Below are 21,155 nucleotides of genomic sequence, written 5' to 3' on the forward strand. Positions count from 1 at the left end.
GGGGTGTGTGTGTGTTCATATGATATTTGCCTTCACTATTTGCCATTTTCAATTGAGCCCATGTGGCAAGCACATTCTGTTAGGTGGCAACTGCTTACTTCATACATTTCATTTCCACCCTAACAATTTGGTTTGTTCTAACCTCAGCAGAATGGCTTGCGGTGATCATCAAAACGATAATGATGATTTCATGGATGTACCGCAGTAGAATCAGGCAACTGGACGGAGAAAAGATGGTGATGAGGTAACTATCCACCCCCTCCCTCCCCCTTCCATATGTTTTTGGATGCCACATCGAGCTTGCAATCGTCTGTTAGGAACTAATTTTTCATGACAATGAAAACATGGCAACAAATGATCATTTGTCTGTTTTGTAGAAGAAGAAACATACTCGCAATAGGGCTTTGCAGGAACACCTGACTTCATTGACCGACAGATTTACCGACGATCATAAGGGAGCTGCTGCTGAGATGGGTATGCAGGCTCTGATGGATGTCCGGTGCAAGAATCTAGTGAACCCTGTATATGACTGGCTTGGTGAGATTTACGACCCCGCCTCCAGGGAATTTGTGATTCCAGTACATGGAAGACTGCCGTTGGACGAGGAATCCGTGTTCTGCACTTTGGGTGTGCCCCGTGGAGAAATCAAAGTCCCGTATGAGGTCAATAATAAGATCGAGGAACCGTTGTTTCCCTGTTTCTTTCCTGGGTTGGAATCCATGCCGAACACGACTTTCCTGGCAGATTCGTTGCAGGCCATGACAACCCATGGCGAGGTTTTTAAGATGAAGCTACTCATGTACCTCATCTCAGCTGTTTTCGCGCCGACCACTTCTCTTCGCCCAAGCAACAAATGCTTCCCCATCCTGGTGAATGATCTATACGTACTCCTTTATTTCCTTCAATCTTTTGGCTCCGATGTCATGTGTAAGCTAGGCATGCCGGTTTTTTTGATGTTTTTCCATTTGATTTCTAATGCGGCAACTTGTTGTCCTGAAATTGGTGTCGTGCGGGCGAAACTGAAAGATGTGAAGAACATGAATTGGTGTAAGTTCATTGCCGACTTCCTGCATGATGCATTCTCAAACAAGATGTACCAGAAGGGTTGTTGACGGTGTCCTGGACTAGGGGTACTCAATGCGTCGTCTCCCGATCAGTTGGATTGGGCCGAGGACCCCCATGGCCGTATACTCATGGGCCAGTCCAGACAGCTTCCGCATACAAGGAAGAATCCACAAGACTTGGCGATCAAGACAAGGACTCCTCCCCCACCGGCGTATTCGGCTAGGACTCTTGTTATCCTAGGCCTCTAGTGCATTATATAAACCGGGGCCAGGCTAGTCGATAGACATATGCAACAAGAATCATACCATAGGCTAGCTTCTAGGGTTTAGCCTCTCTGATCTCGTGGTAGATCAACTCTTGTAATACCCATATCATCAATATCAATCAAGCAGGAGTAGGGTTTTACCTCCATCGAGAGGATCCAAACCTGGGTAAACATTGTGTCCCTTGCCTTCTGTTACCATTGATCCTAAGACGCACTGCTTGGGACCCCCTACCCGAGATCCACCGGTTTTGACACCGACATTGGTGCTTTCATTTAGAGTTCCGATGTGTGATCGGTGAAAGGATCAATGGCTCGACTGCAGGTCAACTACAACATCGGCTTCTTTGTCACCAGCTCGACTGGTCACCTTGGCTTGACCGAGGACTGCACCCTACCTCCGATCGTCATGTTCGGATGAGGGCCTTCATCAACACCAACTCCGATCTCTATCAAGATCATGGAAGAGTCATCCATGGAGCTCAGGGGCTCAATGTCGACATTGCCCTCAGGCGACCGTGCTGTTTTTCTGGACAGCAAACTTGTATCTGCCGCCACCGCCTCCTCGAGTGTTGCCTAAACGATTACTTCAGTGGAATTATGCGGAATTAAGTCTACAACAACCCTGCAAAAATTTCGTCGAGTTCCGATGGAGAAATCTCCGGCAATCTCCGATATACCGGAGCCCTGTTGAATCTGGACGAGAATCTGGACGAGTTTAGGGCGTGCTATCCAGCATCTAGCTCGGATGTCCTTTGGAGGATCCAACCATTGATTTGCTACGGAATTCCCATATCTACCATCTGCTAAAAATTCAGCTCGATCCGACCGTCCAAACTCCGGGAAACTTCCGATTAGTGCATCATTTTTTGGATCTGTTTTCTGCGCGAGAACGAATCCGACTCAAATTCATCTTCTTTATGAACGGGATCTCGGACATCCTTTTTGAAGGAAGTTTTCGTATGGGGTGTTGTGTTTTATTCTCAAACACATCCTAGTAGAATTAAAAGTATTCTTGCAATACGAACTTCACCGTCGCGCCGGTGTCAAACCAGCCCGACAACATCACTCCACGGCGGCCGACCTGCGTTAGACACGTCGTCGCTTTGTTGAGCCGAGCTCAATTTCTTCGGATCATCATCTCGGCCAGCCGAACAATAGTTCGGCATCGCGAAGGATAAATCGTCACCAACATCGCCGCCCCACGGATTACACGGAGCGGGCACACCTGCATCGCCACACGGTCACTTCATCAAGCCGGCATCGACCACGTCACGACCTGCATCGCTGGACCGGGGGCTTCATCATCTCTTCATCAACCTACTCCGGAGACTTCGGCGTCGCTGGCCGACCAGCTCCGTCACGTTAGCTGGACCGAGGGCTTTGCCTCGGCGAGCCAACCTTTGCCAGCATCGCCATGCCGTTGCTTTATCGCCCATCAGGCGATAGGTGTGCGGATCGAGTCCCAATTTTGGGAATCACCTTTCTTCGGATTGCTACAACAAATAAGCCAGGTGCTATTAATCCTAGTATTTTTTGCTTGTTAGGGTTCATTTTTTCCAATGAATTATTACTCTGGTTTGTCCGTCATATGTACGCAGGTCTATCAAATGGTGGCCGCATTAACGACGGTCGCATGGTGGTTCGGTCAGTTTCCGTACATAGTCCGGCAAACGCCGCATCCGGAACTCGAACCGACCTGTGAATTCAGGCCTTGCCATGCCTTTACCGCATCACGCCGCCGCCCTGCATCGACATTGACTTCGGCGCCAGGCCATATTTCTTTTATTACTCACTTTGCATAAATTATTTGTTATGCAACGATTTTTATTATTATTATTACTATTATCTCCGGTTTGCACTATTTTTTGTGCACAGGAAAATGATCCAGCCGGACTATATCCTTTGGCGTCACCTCGGCTGGACGGGGGGCTTCGTCAACACTTCATTACCCCATGCCGGGGACTTTGGCATCACCCTGCTGTCCTGCATTGACCGTGCTATGTCACCACTTCGGAGTGCCGAGCTCTTTGCTCCGCCACCTCGGGACCGGCTCGGGGATGGAACCTTGTCCCGCATCAAGCTCGGACCGCGTCATCAATACCGAACACATTAACCAGCTAAGTTGTCTTCATGCTCAAAGTTTTAAATTTTTAACTTGTGTTCGGCTCGGCCAAGCATTGTAATTTTTTGGAAAAAAGTTGCTTGTAAAAATTTCCTTGTCCAAACTTTGTTTGTGACGCGCAAATTCAAATACCCCGTTTACTTGGGGGCTTCCTTCATGAAGCTTTTTCCTCTTGCATATGGTTATACTTGTACGGCTTCGTTCCTTGTTCGTGTATTACGCCACAATATGCACCATATTGACTTAAGCGATTTGCAAGCTGGGTTGCCTGGCTCCTGTGCTTACCCCTACGTTCCCGATTGTTCGGCTAGGGAGTAAAGGGAGCACCTCTGCGATTGTCACGATCGGGTCAACCGAGCCGGACCTCAGACTGGGTGAAGCCGAAAGCTAGCGCTCTTATTGTTTTCAATCATGGTCGGCACACAACGGAACTCATGAGTACAAAAAATCTATTGCACAAGTCTCATAATAACAATGAGCACCGAAGAAAGGTATCGGTGGGGGTACTATTTTCTTCGAAGATGCTTCTTACTCTTCGCAGTAATATAGCATAAGTTCCCTGAGCGCGCTTTGTCTGTTACAGCCTTATGGCCTGATTGCCTGGTTATTGGAAACACCGTCGATATTCTCGACAGATGGAGTACATAACACTTTTCGGTCCTTGACCGAAGAGGGAGAAGCCGACGGTCGGTTAAGACGCGTTTAAAGTTCGGTTGAACATAGATATGATATAAGTACTTCGGTACATGCAATCATTCTTTTACCCAAGTCACTTGGGGGCTCTTAAATTTATATGAGCCGTTTTATGATAAGTGTTTTTCTTCTTAGTCGTTGCAAAGTTTTTATTATTATTTATCACTCCTTTTTTCGACACAAGTGTGCGGTCACTAGCCGGGGAGCCTAATTTCTCTCTCAAAGCCGCTAGAGTTTAGTTTGCTAAACTGGCCTAGTAAGAAGTACTCCGCCTTCGGGATAGGAGGTTGAAGCCGTAGGCTGACCCGCTTGAAGTTTTGAGATAGGATGTGTCATGTTAAAGCACGGCAGAAGCACCTTTTTTTTCTAAAGTCCAATTTTCGGATTGGCACCGAACACTTGATCTAGTTCGGACATTAACCTTTTGAATAAGTTTTTTGGCTTTTCGAGCCCATGGCACTTTTAAACTATTTGTGTGTTTTCAGCACAAGTCTCGCAGTGCAACGCCGGACACCTTTAGAGATTCGGCAAAAACATTCTCGGATATTGCTATATATGCATCGGTTTCGAATTGTGTCTTCGGTCAATAGTTGGGTTGCCCGGCTCCTGCGCTTGCCTCCTATGTTCCGCTTTGTTCGGCTAGGTGTGCAAAGGGAGAACCACTGCGATTGTGCTTCCAGCTCACATGGTTAAGCACCTCAGTGGAGAAAGCCGAAAACTGACTGTCACAATAAGCGTAAACTGGTCGGCGATCCGATGACGGTGTTAAACGACGGGCCATTCATAACAATGGCCGAAGTGTTTACGGCTTGACCTCGACTGTCGCCGAACACTACCGGGGGCTATTAACTGGCCTCCCAAACTAAATCCTCGATATTTTGCTCTTACATTGGAGCTGAGGTTTCATGATCATGCTTAGCATGACAACCCAAAGAAAGGAACCGATAGCGGGACTATTTTCTTTGGAAGACATTTCTTCTGTTAAACAGTAATATAACATGTCTCTCCGCGTACCTTTGTTTATAAAACCGTATGGCCAGATTGCCTTGTTTGTTGTAAATCTTTGCCCTCATAAAGGCTTTATAAAGTAGGACAAACACTCCTCGGCTATTGGCCGAGGAGGTGGAAGCCGATGGTCGGTCAACAAAGTTTTGTACAATGCAGATCCGAGCATTAATGACGTAAAGTACTTGGATACATAGAGTCATTACACATAATTTATGATTTTACGATGGATATCGATCCTTAATTCGGCCTCCCGTGCTCGCATTAAGGCTCGGGGGCTACTGGGCTTCGGGCTTATTATTTACAAATATTAAAGGGGCACATCGATCCCCTAATCTGGTGTTGCCAGCCGACAAGTGTCTCGGGGGCTACTGCATTGCCTGTTCTATGCAGAAAATTTTAAGTGCAATATAGTTTCCGAGGAGATTTTGATCCTCAGGTTGGTCGGCCGCACCCAGCCTGAGTCTCGAGGACTGAGCACCCCGCTTTTTGTGTCCCGAAGTATTCTGCCGAGCTAGGACTTGATCTTCAGACCGATTTTGCAAATCAACCTGAGTCTCAGCGGCTACGGGGATCAGCGGTCTTATGACATCCTTCATGTGCATCTCGGGTTTTAGAACGATACCCACCTTGAGGACTACTGGCTATGTATCTCGGCAGAGAATAAATTGCACCAACCAAAAATATTGACAAAAATCAGCCCGCATTCGGGGTGGTGCACCACCTCGGAAGCAGTCCGGCATAAAGCTCGGGCGCTAGTGGCTGGCTCCATAGAGGGCATTTCTGGCGTTGGAGCTCGGATACATAATCCGGCGTCGGAGCTCGGATACAGTTCAATGTTGGAGCTCAGATACAGTCTGGCGTTGGAGCTCGGATATAGTCCGGCGTTGGAGCTCGGATACATAGTCCGGCATTAGAGCTGGGAAGCAGTCCGGCATTGGTGCTCGGCTGCAAAAGATACCTCGAATGTAGTCCGGCGTTGGAGCTCGGATGCAAGAGGACGTTGCCGCCCGGGAACAACTTCAAACCCGAGGTGTGGCATAAAAATAACAAGGCATTGATAAAGGCCGGAAACTTAAAGGGGCTCCTCGGATACCCGACGTATAAACTTGTCGAATGCATTTTGGCGATCCTCAAGATCGAAGATGAGAAGATTTGTTGAACCAGTTTTCAAGACCGGCAACCGAAGATGAAGAACAGTTCGGAAGAATCGAGGAGCGTCCCTAACTTGAAGACCGGTTCAGGGGGCTACTGACGGTGTCCTGGACTAGGGGGTACTCAACGTGTCGTCTCCCGATCAGTTGGATTGGGCCAAGGACCCCCATGGCCGTATACTCATGGGCCAGTCCAGACAGCTGCCGCATACAAGGAAGAATCCACAAGACTTGGCGATCAAGACAAGGACTCCTCCCCCACCGGAGTATTCGGCTAGGACTCTTGTTATCCTAGGCCTCTGGTGCATTATATAAACCGGGGCCAGGCTAGTCGATAGACATATACAACAACAATCATACCATAGGCTAGCTTCTAGGGTTTAGCCTCTCTGATCTCGTGGTAGATCAACTCTTGTAATACCCATATCATCAATATCAATCAAGCAGGAGTAGGGTTTTACCTCCATCGAGAGGGCCCAAACCTGGGTAAACATTGTGTCCCTTGCCTCCTGTTACCATTGATCCTAAGACGCACTGCTTGGGACCCCCTACCCGAGATCCGCCGGTTTTGACACCGACAGTTGTCGACTGCATTTAATGGTCTTTTTTTACCAGTCCTTTTTGTGAACACTCGTTAACACCTTTATTTATGCATGACAACCATGATGGTGACATTGTGGTAACTAACATAATAACAAGATGGCAACTGCCATCATACCATGATGGCAACTAACACAGACAGATGGCAACTTCTTCTTTTATTTTCATGCACTTCAACTTGATGATTGTAGGAACATACATTATCTTGTTTTTGTAAAATACCATGATGGCAACTAATATTTTTTCCTTTTCAAATTGTTGTACATCAGCTCATGTACGTCGACTATCTTGATCTATCCATTGTGGACTTCACTGGGACAGGAGGCCCGCCACCTACACACAAGTTTGTTGTTTCTGCATGGACTTACGATGATGTCAAGGTTGTGCTTGCTACAGACAGGGTAACTGATACCAAATGTGGGAAACTGCAGGTTAGTTCTGGTTTCTTTCTCTACACGGCATTCTTACAATTTTTTGCTGCATAACATATAAAAAATCCTCATGTGGCAACCGTCTGTGGCTAACAAGAGATGACTACCTTGTTAGCCATGGCTGTCTGTGCATGGTATCCATGTCTCACTCCACATGGCAACTCTGTCATTCGTGCTGAAACTTCTATTCTCTTCCTCTCTTTTTTTGATTATTTGCAATACATGAACTGTTAGTTAGTGTTCATCATTTTCTCTCTTACATCCTAGCTATTTTTTCGTTATTTCCAGCTGATGGCCAAGCATGCTGTAGACTACAATGTGTTTGGGGGGCCTCAAAACTTTGGAAAGTGGATGGACGTGCACTCAGCTCCATCTTGCCCTACTGAGGTAATCAAGGATATATATCTATGGTTGCTTTGGATTATTTTTGATCTTGTGCAAGTGACTCTAATATGGTTGGTTATTGCTGCTTCTTGTTTCATGCACAGGCGAGGGCACCTGTTGAGCATCTAATTGGGCAGTTTGCATCCGGAATGACCAGCTTGCTCGGGAAGTTGGCTGAGGGTTGGACATCCCTTAATGGCTCTGACAGAGACGCGGTTGCGAGGCAGTTCACTACATTTGTTGCAGAACGGACACATCGACCAACTGGTTGCCATGACCGGTACGACTACAATAGTTCCCAAGAGCTTGCTGACACACAAGATGAACTAGATGGAGATGCTACTCTCAACAAGGACGATGACGATGACATGGAGAACGTGCAGCATGACACCGATGATGATGAACATGTTGAAGTTCATGCAGGTGATAAGAAGGGCAAGGCTGCACCAGATGTCCCCTCACCGGAGAGAAAGTCAAAGAATATACAGTTGCGAGAGGCGAGGGGGTGTTGCCCTCAAAGAGGGGGAGGGCTCCAGAGGATGTTGAGCAGGGTTCTCCTGGCAAGAGGTCTAGGACCGATCCTGTAGCTGCTAGGAGGAGGTTCAACTTCTATTTTAGTGTTTTGTTTTGTCTATCGTTTTTGAACAGACTGGCCCTTTTTTGCATTTGTTTTGCTAAGCGTGGCAATGAATTTCTTGTCTGACACTTGGCACCTTTTTTTGCCACTATCTTATACGTGCAGTGAGGCGACAACTAGTGGATGAGCAGTTATGAAGAAACAGGCACCAACGCCAACCCGTGTTTCTGCTCGGTTGAACAAAGGTGCCCCCATTGCTGGTGACACCCCTTCCACCAGGTCATCTCCTCGTACGACGACATCCAACACCGGGGATCCTATCGTGTTGCCAGACATGAGAAAGCCAGTCAAGAAGTAGGTTTTCCCTGTTCTTTCATTGCCATAGTGCTATATTTTTGATTTTTCAATGCAGCTGTTCAGCTTGCCACATGGGCTACTGCCATCAGTCCCACATGGCAACTGCTGTTTTTCCAATGATCTCTTTCTTTTTTTAACTGCATGGCAACTCCTGCTTGTTTTTGCATGGCAACTGTTATCTAGGCCAAATGGCAACTCTTATTGTACCTACATGGCAACTACCATCTTTCCATTGGCTTGTGTGCTCATCCCATACCTAGTTTTGAAATTGCATTCCTGGCAGATCAGACATTTTTTCATTTTTCAAGATGGCTAGCATGGCAACACTTGCTGGTTCTGCATGGCAACTGCTAACTATGCCACATGGCAACTCTTATTCCACCTACATGGGAACTACCAGCTTTCCACCTACTTATCATTTTTTAAGATTTCTACCATGGCAAATATTTTTTGTTCATTTTTTAATACCTTTCATGTGATTTTCCTTTGTAGGGTGAAGAAGACTACTACACACGCGACCAAGCATATCATTAGGAACCCACTCCAACGCCTTCATTCAAAGTTGTCGACAGGTGGCAACTCAGATGTTCATGAGGCTCCAGTCAACAAAACTGCTGCTGCACTATCAACTGTTCCCACTAGCTCTGACGCATCCGTACATTGGGGAGTGACGAGTTGGTATCTGACAGGACGGCTGAAATATTACCCACTCTACTGGCAATGAAGGATGCTGCTGTGAGCCATGCCACCCCATCAGCAAGCGTTGAAGTGGACGCCCCCGAGACCAACCTAAGCAAGGAAGATTCCCGCTCATCTGACACAGATTCCAAGCGCATGCATGGTGGCACTCCTATGTCCATGACAGAAGTGGCTGAGGCGACAGTTCATAATGATATGCCATCCACAGGTGAGAGTCTTAGCACAACAGCTCCAGCTCCTGGTGGCGCGGAGGTTGCTAAGGCGACCGTTTTGCGAGATGGTCTTCAACCTAGGCGTCGTAGCCCCCGCAAGCAATCAACAGACAAACCCAACGCACCGGCTGTAGCTAGGAGTAGCAGAGATGAGTCTAGTTATGTTCCTGCATCCATCTTGTTCCCGCCACCTGCCAAAAGCAATGTTATGGAGAAACCAGAAGATCGGAGTACAAATGATCCAGGTGTCAAGCCGGGCAGGAGTGACAGAGGTGAACGTCCGGAGCAGACTGCGTTGTTACCCGCAGTGGAGAACCCCGGCTTAAATCTGCGCACTTCCAATCTCCCAGTCAATGTTGGTGTCCCCTACAGTCAAAACAAGAATATTGTCAAGAAAGCTGCAGCTGATACCGCTGACAACACGCCCTGCCCTACGAATAAGCCCGATGATTCTGCAGTGGTTGATTCGGATATGTTTGTTGATCTTTCACCCTTGGATTCTGCCCCGCAAGTTGTTCGCGGTCCGGCCAGTAGGCATGAGAGGCACCCAATGGCCTTCACCCCACCGAGCTTTAGCCTTGGCATCAGTAAGAATCAACCAGTGGTGCAAGATCCTACGCCAGTTGCCTTTGCTTTCCCGGGAGGCATGGCTGCAATGATGGCACGGCCAATGGTCGAGGGTAGGACGGCTTCCAAGTTCGCAGAGCCGATCGTCCAAGGTACATTTCTTCTTCGCTTATCCTTTCCTTGTATACATCTGTGTAGTCTGACTTTTGTCCCAAGCATTTTTTTGGGGTTCTCACCTGTGATGGCAACTGTTAAGTGATGACATGGCAACTGGATTTGCTGCACCATGTCACCTACATTTTTGTTGACATGCTGTATTTTCCATTCGGCAACCACATGGCAACTGAAGTTGATACAACATGGCGACGTACTTGTTTTCACATGGCAACTACAGTGCACTACACATGGCAACTGGATTTGCTGCAGCATGTCACCTGCAATTTTGTTTCCATGCTGCATTTTTCATTCAGCAACCACATGGCAACTGGAGTTGACACAACATGGAAACTGCAGTTGGTTTCACATGGCAACTACAGTGCACTGCACATGGCAACTGGATTTGCCTCCACATGGCAACTCCCTACTTTTTGTACCTACATTTCATATCATGCACCTTTTCTTTTCACACTACATTTGTTTTGTTTTCCAGGTATCCTAACCCACTTTTTGATCCTTGCAGGCACCCCTGAGGAGATTTCACCATCACTTGATGAAGTTTACCGCAGGATTGAGGAGGCAACATTGCAGAGGAGGTCCTCACGAGGTCAGGGGCAATCAAGTTCCAACGTGCCTGCTGAGACGGTATCTAAGGATACCATTAGAAGTGCCACCCCTGGTTCTATGAGGCAGCAGAGGGTACTTCACCCACCTCCCGAGGATGACTATGGGCCCGAAGTCAAGGCCACAAAGGAGCAGAACCAGCTGTACAATATTGTCAAGCGATTTGGAAATGCGAGGGCCAGCAGCAAGCACATGAAGGAGCTGAAAGCGTAATGACCACACCACATAACCTCTCATTTTGCTTTGCTCTTTTTACCATTCATCTTTTTTCTACTTTCTAGATATGGTCCGTTTATGTTTTATCTCTTTTTTTTACTTAGTAGACATGATTCTTTCATGTTATATCATTTTCATATAGCTCATGTTTGGACAAAACCAAGGTCATACAATGTGAAGCGACGTACGTCGACCTGGGTGATCTTGCCGAGTCCGTGAGGCCACTCGGTAAAATGTCGATGAATGTAGTTGCATGTGGGATTGACTTCATCAACAGGCATATGGATATGACTCCCGACAAAACAATCATGCATTACATTGTGACCTGCAAAATACGGGATGGTGACTTCCACCACAAAATCCTGAGGAAGCATTTTGTTGCGCACGGTGAATTAAAGCTCACAATGAAGAAATATGTGAGTACTCCTTCCTTTTTTGCACATTTTTTCCTCCCATGGTATGTTTTTTGCCAGTAGCTACACCCTGTTTATGTGACAACTGTTTCATGTGGCAACACCTGCCATGTATAAACTGACTTTTGATTTGCATCCACATACAAACTATGTGGCAACTTCAACGTAAAATACATGGCAACTCTGTCCATACATGGATGGCAACTTATTTTAACTACCCACTATAACTAAACATTCTATGTGATTCTACTTTTTGTCCCCTTGCTACTTTATGTCACTCATGTGCCTCTTACTACAACCGGTGATATCCTTACACGTCATTTTCCCAATTACATCATTTTCTGTTCTTCATGTGAACTCTGCTTCTTATTTCCTTCATTTTACTTGCAGGTCATGTTCCCCATGTTCCAGGAGCTTGCACCACATGACCCACACGACAAGTGTGGTCACCACTACGCGATCTGCCTTGACCTGAAGAACCAACGTTTTGAGGTGCTTGATTCAATGCGTTCGGCAGCTGATGCAGACCTTACTACGCATGTTGAATACTTCATCAACAACCTCAAAGAGACATGGAACCGTCACTACGAACACTCAAAGGTCCAGATCAGACATTTTCCAATTGAGTACGTGGCGACTACGAAGCAAGGGTACACATAATTTCCCATCTCTTTCTTCATGTGTCCTTTACAACAATGCTAACCCTCTTTTGTTATGTCTGAATTGAAGTTTATCATTGTTATCTCTGTCCTTTGCCAGTTCACCTGATTCTTTTCTTGTACAGAATGGGCTGTAGCTTTCACACGTTGGAATACCTTGCAAAGTGGGAAGGTAGACTGGTTCATGTTGTCACAGTTGTAATAGTCGTTGAGCTCCGGAAAATTTACACATGGAACTGGTTGACGAATGAAGATTTCAACACGTGGTCCGGAGCACATGAGTTCATAGAGGAAGCTGTCAAGAAAGTCACCAAGAAGTACAAGTTATCACGTGGTGCCGAGGAATGTAAGGTATTACCTTTGTTCTTTTCAAAACTATGTCTGTGTGCTATGTTATGACTGCAACCCCCACATAGCCTAGTATGTAGTGGTGGTGTGTGAGCGACATTTGAATATTTTCTGTAATATATGTGTGGGTATGAACCTATTTAGGCGTGACAGTAGATACGTTTATGTTTATCATTATTATTATGCTTTCATCGTTGGTAGCACCAGTTTGGTGTTTCGAATGCGTCTACGATGTCTTAAAACATGGCAAATGTAGTTCATCAGACATGGTTAGTGAAAGTTATCGTCATTTTTCATTTATCTGTTTGGTTCTTTTTTTTCATTGCTAACTGTACCGGCTAGCATGGTAGTTTGATCATGTAGCCGTAACCTTTTTTGCAGTTGCTGCATGTGACCCTTTTCAACTTGTTTCCCATAGTTTTGCACACAATACACTCTGTGTGACTAAAATGCGTTGACTGAACACGAAAATCTACGCGATGTAGAGTCATTACGAATAACATGGCATATTTCAGTAGAACTAACATGGCAGATTCAGTATAAACAACATGGCAAATTCAGTATAAATAACATGGCAGATCCAGTATACTTGACATGGCAGATCCAGTATATATAACATGGCAGATCTAGTACATACAACATGGCAGATTCAGTATAAAATAGCATGGCAGATTTAGTATAAATTAGCATGGCAGATTCAGTATACATAACATGGCAGATTCAGTATACATAACATGTCAAATTAAGTACCATACACGTGGCAACTGCAGTTATCCATTCATGGCATTTTCCTTCAAATTCTAATGCCCCTCAAGAGTCATTCTCCCATTTTTTAAAAATTTAGAACATCTAGATTACAAAAAAAAATGTCACGAAGGACCATGTCACAGTGCTCGAATGTTGCTTACAGATTACCCGCCCCTTTCTTTGTTTTCTTGTGTTTTGCTTGAATCTCCAATCACGATTGGTATCTTATCTCTTTTGGACGCCCCTTTGTGATGGAACGGGGCGGGTTCCTGACCTGGGTTTGTGTGCTTGCTGTTCCAGATCCTACCTCCGAGTTTTCAGATGATGGCCCCATGGACGAACGCACACTTGATGTGCGGGGGAACCTGTGTAAGGCTTCCTCGGCTTTCCTCTTCTTGATCTCATCAAGCTCTCTTTTCAGGGCCTTCCTGTGTTTTTCTGTGACCCTCGCTGTCTCATCACTCTTGCACGCTTTATCAATTAGTTCAGCATAGTTCTTTGTCAACACAACATGCCGCCCGGCTTCCATGGTTGACTCCAGTCTCTCGTCATGCACAGCCAAAACTGCGTTTGATGTCTGCAGCGCCAATGCGTCGTCAGTGTTCCAAGTCCATCGTCGCCTTATGAAATGGCGGGGCATCCGTGTCACCGCGTTCATGTCCATTTCTTTTAGTATGTGACAGCACACAATGTCGTCCCGTTCGAATTTGCAGCATTGGCAGTAGTATTCGCCTTGGCTTATCGAGGCTTTCACGAAGTAGTTCCTTCCTTTGTCTGGGTCTTCAGGTTCTAAATCCGACATGCCCAAAATAGAACACGCCTTGAATGTATGTTCGTCCACCTGGAAAGCCATGAACATGCTGGCACGCTTTATTTCTTCCTGGAATCTTCAAGTTTTGTGTGTTTTTGTTAAACTCTTGTGTGATGTTTTTTGTAGCACCTTATGTTGTCGTGGCTAATAGAAGTACATTTTGTTTGAACATGGCAAATACAGTACATTAAACATGGCAACTGCAGTTCATTAAACATGCTAACTGCAGTTCATTAAACATGGCAACTGCATTTCATTAAACATGGCAACTGCATTTCATTAAACATGGCAACTACATAACATCTTTAATTGCCATTGGCATTTCCATACCAACATGCCCAATGGCAACTGCATTTCATTAAACATGGCAACTGCATTTCATTAAACATGGCAGCTGCAGTTGAGTAAACATGGCAACTGCAGTTGAGTAAACATGGCAAACTACAGTTGAGTAAACATGGCAACTACATATCATGGTTACTCTGTACTCAATGACTACTTTTCAAGAAATCATCATTTTCAAATAAGCTTTTCAACTGCATTGCATTCTAGATGGCACCTACTACCTTCATGCTTGTGCAAATAAGATTATAACACAACTGACTTACTTGTTAAAGATCCTGTTGGTGTATATCTTGCTCATCTGCCTCTCCATCGGTAAATACATTAGCAATTTTGGCTGCTTTAGCGCGGTGTTCGCTTCTTGCTGTAGCTCAGATCCCAGTATTTTTTGTTCCAAAGCTGTGTATTGCTTGGCAAACTATAGCAATGAGCTGCCAGGGCTCACGTACAGCTTCAAAACAGCATTGAACCCCTCGCTGTGCTGTGTAGTCTATAGAAACGGGAAGAAGCACTGCATGAAGTAGGCCAGCACCCAGTACATTCGCTTCTCTCATAGGTTAGCAAGCGTCTCGTTGTCTTGGACTTGATATGTTTCAATCATGGCCATCCAGCTCCTTTCAAACTCCTCCACTATCAAGATGTGGTCCACGCACAGCTCGAATGCCTTGTGCAGCTCTAGACGGTCAGTAAAGAACGATCCTAGCGTCTCCTCAGCCTTCTTTATAATGTGCCACCTGCAGTGCATGTGCACTGCCAACAGAAAGACCTCCTCTATGCTTGCACGCATGCTAAAATCCTGGTCTGTTATTATGTTCATCGGAGCAAGTCCATCCATGCACTCCAATAAGGTCTTGAACAGCCAAGTGTACCCATCCGTTTCTTCGTTCCGAACGAGCCCGCATCCGAACTGCAATGACTGATTGTGGTTATTTATTCCTATGAATGGAGCACATGGTATCTTGTACATATTAGTGATATATGTCGCGTCGAATGAAATGCAATCTCGGAAATGTTTGTAGGCTCTTCTTGCAGCACCATCCACCCAATACATGTTCCTGACACAGTCCTCATCGTCCAATCTTATCCTATAGAAGAAATCTGGATCTTCCTTTGCTTTCTCATTGAAGTAGGCCATTGTGGCCTCTATGTCAGCCAACTTGCTCTCTCTATGGTACTTTGCCTTTAGGTTTGTGATGTCAGCTGGTATGTAGGGCATGCTATCAGAGTCCCATTTTTGTTGTGGATGAGTGATAGTATCTGGACCATTCTTGATGGAACGACGTTACAATCATGTAGCAGCTTTATGAATTTCTTCTCGAGGGGGGTGAATCCTTTGTGGGCGGTCAGAAATTTTACCAGGTCAAACTTCTTTATGAGTTCGTGGTTGTGCTCGTCAAAATATTCAGTGACCACCCACCGTGCTCCATCTACGTTCAGCTTACACCGGACAAGGCTTTCTGTCTTGAGAATGATACCTCTCTTTCATTCCGGAACGACAGGTGCAACACCTTTACCCTTCTTGTTCCTTCGTGCCTTGTAGCACCTCATCTCACCTCTGCTGTACTCGTTAGTTTTTTTAATTTTCCTATGGTATTCGATGTTGACTGCAAACCCATGGAACTTTGCATATGTCTGGTAGAATTCCTTTGCTTCTGCGAACGAACCAAATCTCTACCCAACGTATGGTGGCTGAGGTACCATGATTTCTGATTGCCCACCATCTTCATTCCATTGTGCTTCGTCATCAGTTTCATCATTCACTTCAGTATCGGCGGCAGTTTCATCTAGTTGAGTGTTGCCAGTGCTTGTGTTCAAAGGTGTGCTTGTCGGCATTGCTGGAATGATTGCCATTTCTGACACTGACTCGGCATTGTTTGTGGCATGATTGTTGTCTGGCTGGTGGAACGCGTCTTCCATGTGCTCAGAGCTCCCGGCAGTAGATGTCCCCGCGCCGTTGTTGATTGTAGTTGAAGGTCCTGTAATAAAAAAATAGGTACGAGCGTAAGATTGTGCTTGAATGACATGTTTATCGTAAGGGAGTACATCAACTGCATGTGATTTGGCATGACATCATTCACACAGCAAGCCGTGAGTCTGCATATGGACATGCATGGAAAATGTAGTTCTCCAGTCATGGCAGCTACAGTCCAACAAACATGGCAAGTACTGTTGCCAATGCATGGCAACCAGCTTCTTTCAGTACCAAAACTTGGATTCTATATCCATGGCAGCTGCAGTCCTACATACTTGGCGATTACTGCTGCCAATGCATGGCAACCAGTATATTCTAGCATCAAAACTTTTTATTCTAGGCTTGAGATCACTAGGAAAATGCGATCAATCGTTAGTGTTGCACACACTCTTTTAGCAACTGGCAAATCCCGATAAAAATACATGACTCATTGCACACGACGACTTGTTAGCGTTTTCTGTTTGTTTTTTCAACCACCACTGTTACAAATCTTGTTTCTGTCACATGCTATTCCCACAAAAACAAATGCAGTGCTGTTGTTGTGGTTCAAATTTTCTTACCTTGTTGTGTCGCATGTGCCCATCTTGTGTGGTCTGTCATTCCAATTTTATGTGCTCTATCTGCAATAGCGTTGTCCTGCAACTGCGAAGCTTGCCATGAGATGTTTGCCGATGTAGTCCCACCGTAACAACCTGTAATCATGGTAGTAGTTGGTCACGGCATGGCAACTGTAGTTTCTTCAACGTGGCACATGTAGTTGTACAACCATGCCACACAGATTTGTTCACACTTGCCATCCATGGTTGTTTATACATTGCAATCACATTTGATCATACATGGCAACTGCAGTTTGTCCTGGCATGGCAACTGCAGTTGCCCAGGGATGGCAACTGCAGTTGTCAGCTATGTTCCTTTTGCTAATTCACCGTCTGCAACTTCACTTTTTATGGACTCACCTATGTATGACATCGATGGCAGGTACATGGTTGCCGCCTGATGCCACGTGCTACATGAAGGTCCTACATTTTTCCTGATATAACTCGTGAGTCTTTTGCCATCCTTTACAAGTTTAATTTTCATGTCCACAACCAGTATGTTTCTTTTTCATATGCGTTACCTTGATTTGCCACATTAGCTAGTTGAAGTTGGTTGCTCGTACATTTGTCAGTGTTAGCGCCCTGTGACTGAACTTGCCATGATGCCCCCCTAAATGTGTTTTGGTCATAAGAACCTGCGAAAAATGAGATTGTAGGACATAAGTAGAATGTCATTTTCATCGTCGCGAACATGGCAAATGTTCTTTTCTTGTTATCATGCATCATACGAATGCCTATGTACTGCTCTAGTAGTGGCAGCAACGGCCTTGCAGAAATGAGTTGACTGTACTCTACTGCATCCCAAGGGGGAGTTTCTGGCCTTTGAGAAACCCAAGGATCAGTGCCATCTTCGTGATTCATTATTTTCCGTGTTTTGTTTCTGCCAATGTGTTCTCAATCACTGCATGAACAAGAATGCATCAGCAATCCGCAAAAAGTGCATCTTCTGTTGTTTGCACGTAGAAGATAACACGACAATCTTATCACATTTTCCTGCGTAGGCAACCAACACATCATGGCAAATAGGATATGCACATCCAGTCCCTTTTCTAAAATCTGGGTGCCAGCTATCCTTTCGAATCGATGGCAACAGCCACTACAATAGGATGGCAAGCAACAGGTTAACATGGTGGCAGTTAACGGCAACGATAAGTGGCAACTAATGTTAGACACAAGTGGCAACTATTTTTCCTACCCCCCTTACGCCAAATTTCTCCTTTCTCTCCCTTTTTATAGGGATTCCTACGCATCCTTCATTACCAACTACTTGCACTGAATGAACCGAGAGCCTAAGCTTAACTCTAGCGTAGTACATGGCAGATCTGGTGTATGTTGCTTGGCAAATGCGAACACACACAAAAATGTGTAGTGCTTTGCCCCGATAGATCTGGTGTATGCTGTTCGAGGAGATCCAGTTGCCATCTTCGTTGGTAAATATGCAATTTCTAAATCCCGGTTAGAAGAAGGATGAGAAACAGTAGGAGATCGAAGACTCACTTGTTTTTAGCTGGTCATCTTTGGAGGGCGGGGTTGGAGTGGGGGAGGGGGAGGGGGTGTGGTTAGCAGTGGGAAGGCCCTACGGATCTGCTCTGGTTGCCATGGCAACCAGAGAAGGACGGCGATGGAGGTACGGGATCGAGAGGTGGGAGACGATGGCGGCAGTTTGGACTGGGGATCGAAAGGAGGCCGGGACGGCTGGGTCGTGCGGGCAGCGCGGGCGTCTATGGGCGGTTTTGCCACACATCAGACGTGCGGGTTGTGGCTGCACGCACCCGGACGCGGTCATGCGGGCGGGTTCTTCTCCAGGCCGCACGAGGCATGCGGCACAACCACCCGATACACCACACATGTTGCAGTTATCAGCGTCCTATATTAAATAAGGAGGGGAAGAGTTTCACAAGCACTCACATCAGCGACATGACAATTACTCACGCAACATAAATCCCTAGTTTTTCAATAGTGAAGTTGGAATCATCGAGTCTCAAGTTTAGGAGATGATGACTATGATCGTGTGGATAACTACGACAAGCCATAATTCTTCTCATCTACGGGTGTCAAGTATTTGTGTCCGTGACCATGTAGGTGTTGGAGATCGTTAAAGAAAATAAAAAATTCTACGCATCACCAAGATCAATCTATGGAGTCATCTAGCAATGAGAGAGAGAGATGCATCTACAAACCCTTGTAGATCGCGAGCGGAAGCGTTCAAGAGAACGGGGTTGATGGAGTCGTACTCGTCGTGATCTAAATCACCGATGATCCTAGCGCCGAACGGACGGCACCTCTGCGTTCAACACACGTATAGAGCGGAGACGTCTCCCGCACCTTGATCTAGCAAGGAGGAGGGAGAGGTTGAGGAAGACAGCTCTAGCAGCAGCACGACGGCGTGGTGGTGGTGGAGAGGCAGTACTCCGACAGGGCTTCACCAAGCTTCGGCGGAGGAGGAGAGGTGTTGGGGAGGGGAGGGGCTGCGCCTTGGAGGTGTGTGTGCAGCCCTCCCCTCGCCCCTCTATTAATAGGGGGAGGAGGAAGGGGGCCGGCCCCCTCTAGATGAGATCTAGAGGGGGGGCAGCGGCCAAGGGGGGGGGGACTTGCCCCCCAAGCAAGGGGGGCGCCCCCTTTAGGGTTCCCCCCCCCCCCAACCCTAGGCACATGGGCCTAATGGGGGATGCGCCCAGCCCTCTAAGGGCTGGTTCCCTTCCCACTACGGCCCATGAGGCCCTCCGGGAGAGGTGGACCCCCGGAACCCTTCCGGTGGCCCCGGTACAATACCGGTAATGCCCCCGAACCTTTCCGGTGACCGTATGTCAACTTCCCATATATAAATCTTCACCTCCAGACCATTCTGGAACTCCTCGTGACGTCCGGGCTCTTATCCGGGACTCCAAACAACATTCGGTAATCACATACAAGTCTTCCTAATAACCCTAGCGTCACCGAACCTTAAGTGTGTAGACCCTACGGGTTCGGGAATCATGTAGACATGACCGAGACAGCTCTCCGGCCAATAACCAACAGCGGGATCTGGATACCCATGTTGGCTCCCACATGTTCCATGATGACTCATCGGATGAACCACGATGTCGAGGATTCAAGTAATCCCGTATACAATTCCCTTTGTCAATCGGTACGTTACTTGCCCGAGATTCGATCGTCGGTATCCCAATGCCTCATTCAATCTCGTTACCGACAAGTCACTTTACTCATTACATAATGCATGATCCCATGACCAACCACTTGGTCACATTGAGCTCATTATGATGATGCATTACCGAGTGGGCCCAGAGATACCGCTCCGTCATACGGAGTGACAAATCCCAGTCTCGATTCGTGCCAACCCAATAGACACTTTTGCAGATACCTGTAGTGCACCTTTATAGTCACCCAGTTACGTTGTGACGTTTGGTACACCCAAAGCACTCCTACGGTATCCGGGAGTTACACAATCTCATGGTCTAAGAAACTGATATTAGAAAAGCTTTAGCAAACGAACTACATGTTCTTGTGTTATGCTTAGGATTGGGTCTTGTCCATCACATCATTCTCCTAATGATGTAATCCCGTTATCAATGACATCCAATGTCTATAGTCAGGAAACCATGACTATCTGTTGATCAACGAGCTAGTCAACTAGAGGCTCACAAGGGACATGTTGTGGTCTATTTATTCACACATGTATCATTGTTTCCGGTTAATACAATTATAGCATTAATAATAGACAATTATCATGAACAAGGAAATATAATAATAATCATTTTATTATTGCCTCTAGGGCATATTTCCAACAGTCTCCCACTTGCACTAGAGTTACACTGTGATGAATCAACCACACATAGAGTTCTGGTGTTGATCATGTTTTGCTCGCGGAAGAGGTTTAGTCAGCGGATCTGCGACATTCAGATCCGTATGCACTTTGCAAATATCTATGTCTCCATTTTGAACATTTTCACGAATGGAGTTGAAGCGACGCTTGATGTGCCTGGTCTTCTTGTGAAACCTGGGCTCCTTGGCAAGGGCAATAGCTCCAGTGTTGTCACAGAAGAGAGTGATCGGCCCCGACGCATTGGGAATAACTCCTAGGTCGGTGATGAACTCCTTCATCCATATTGCTTCATGCGCTGCCTCCGAGGCTGCTATGTA

This window comes from Triticum aestivum, chromosome 3B (genome assembly GCF_018294505.1).
Source record: "Triticum aestivum cultivar Chinese Spring chromosome 3B, IWGSC CS RefSeq v2.1, whole genome shotgun sequence".
NCBI classification, from domain to species: Eukaryota; Viridiplantae; Streptophyta; class Magnoliopsida; order Poales; family Poaceae; genus Triticum; species Triticum aestivum.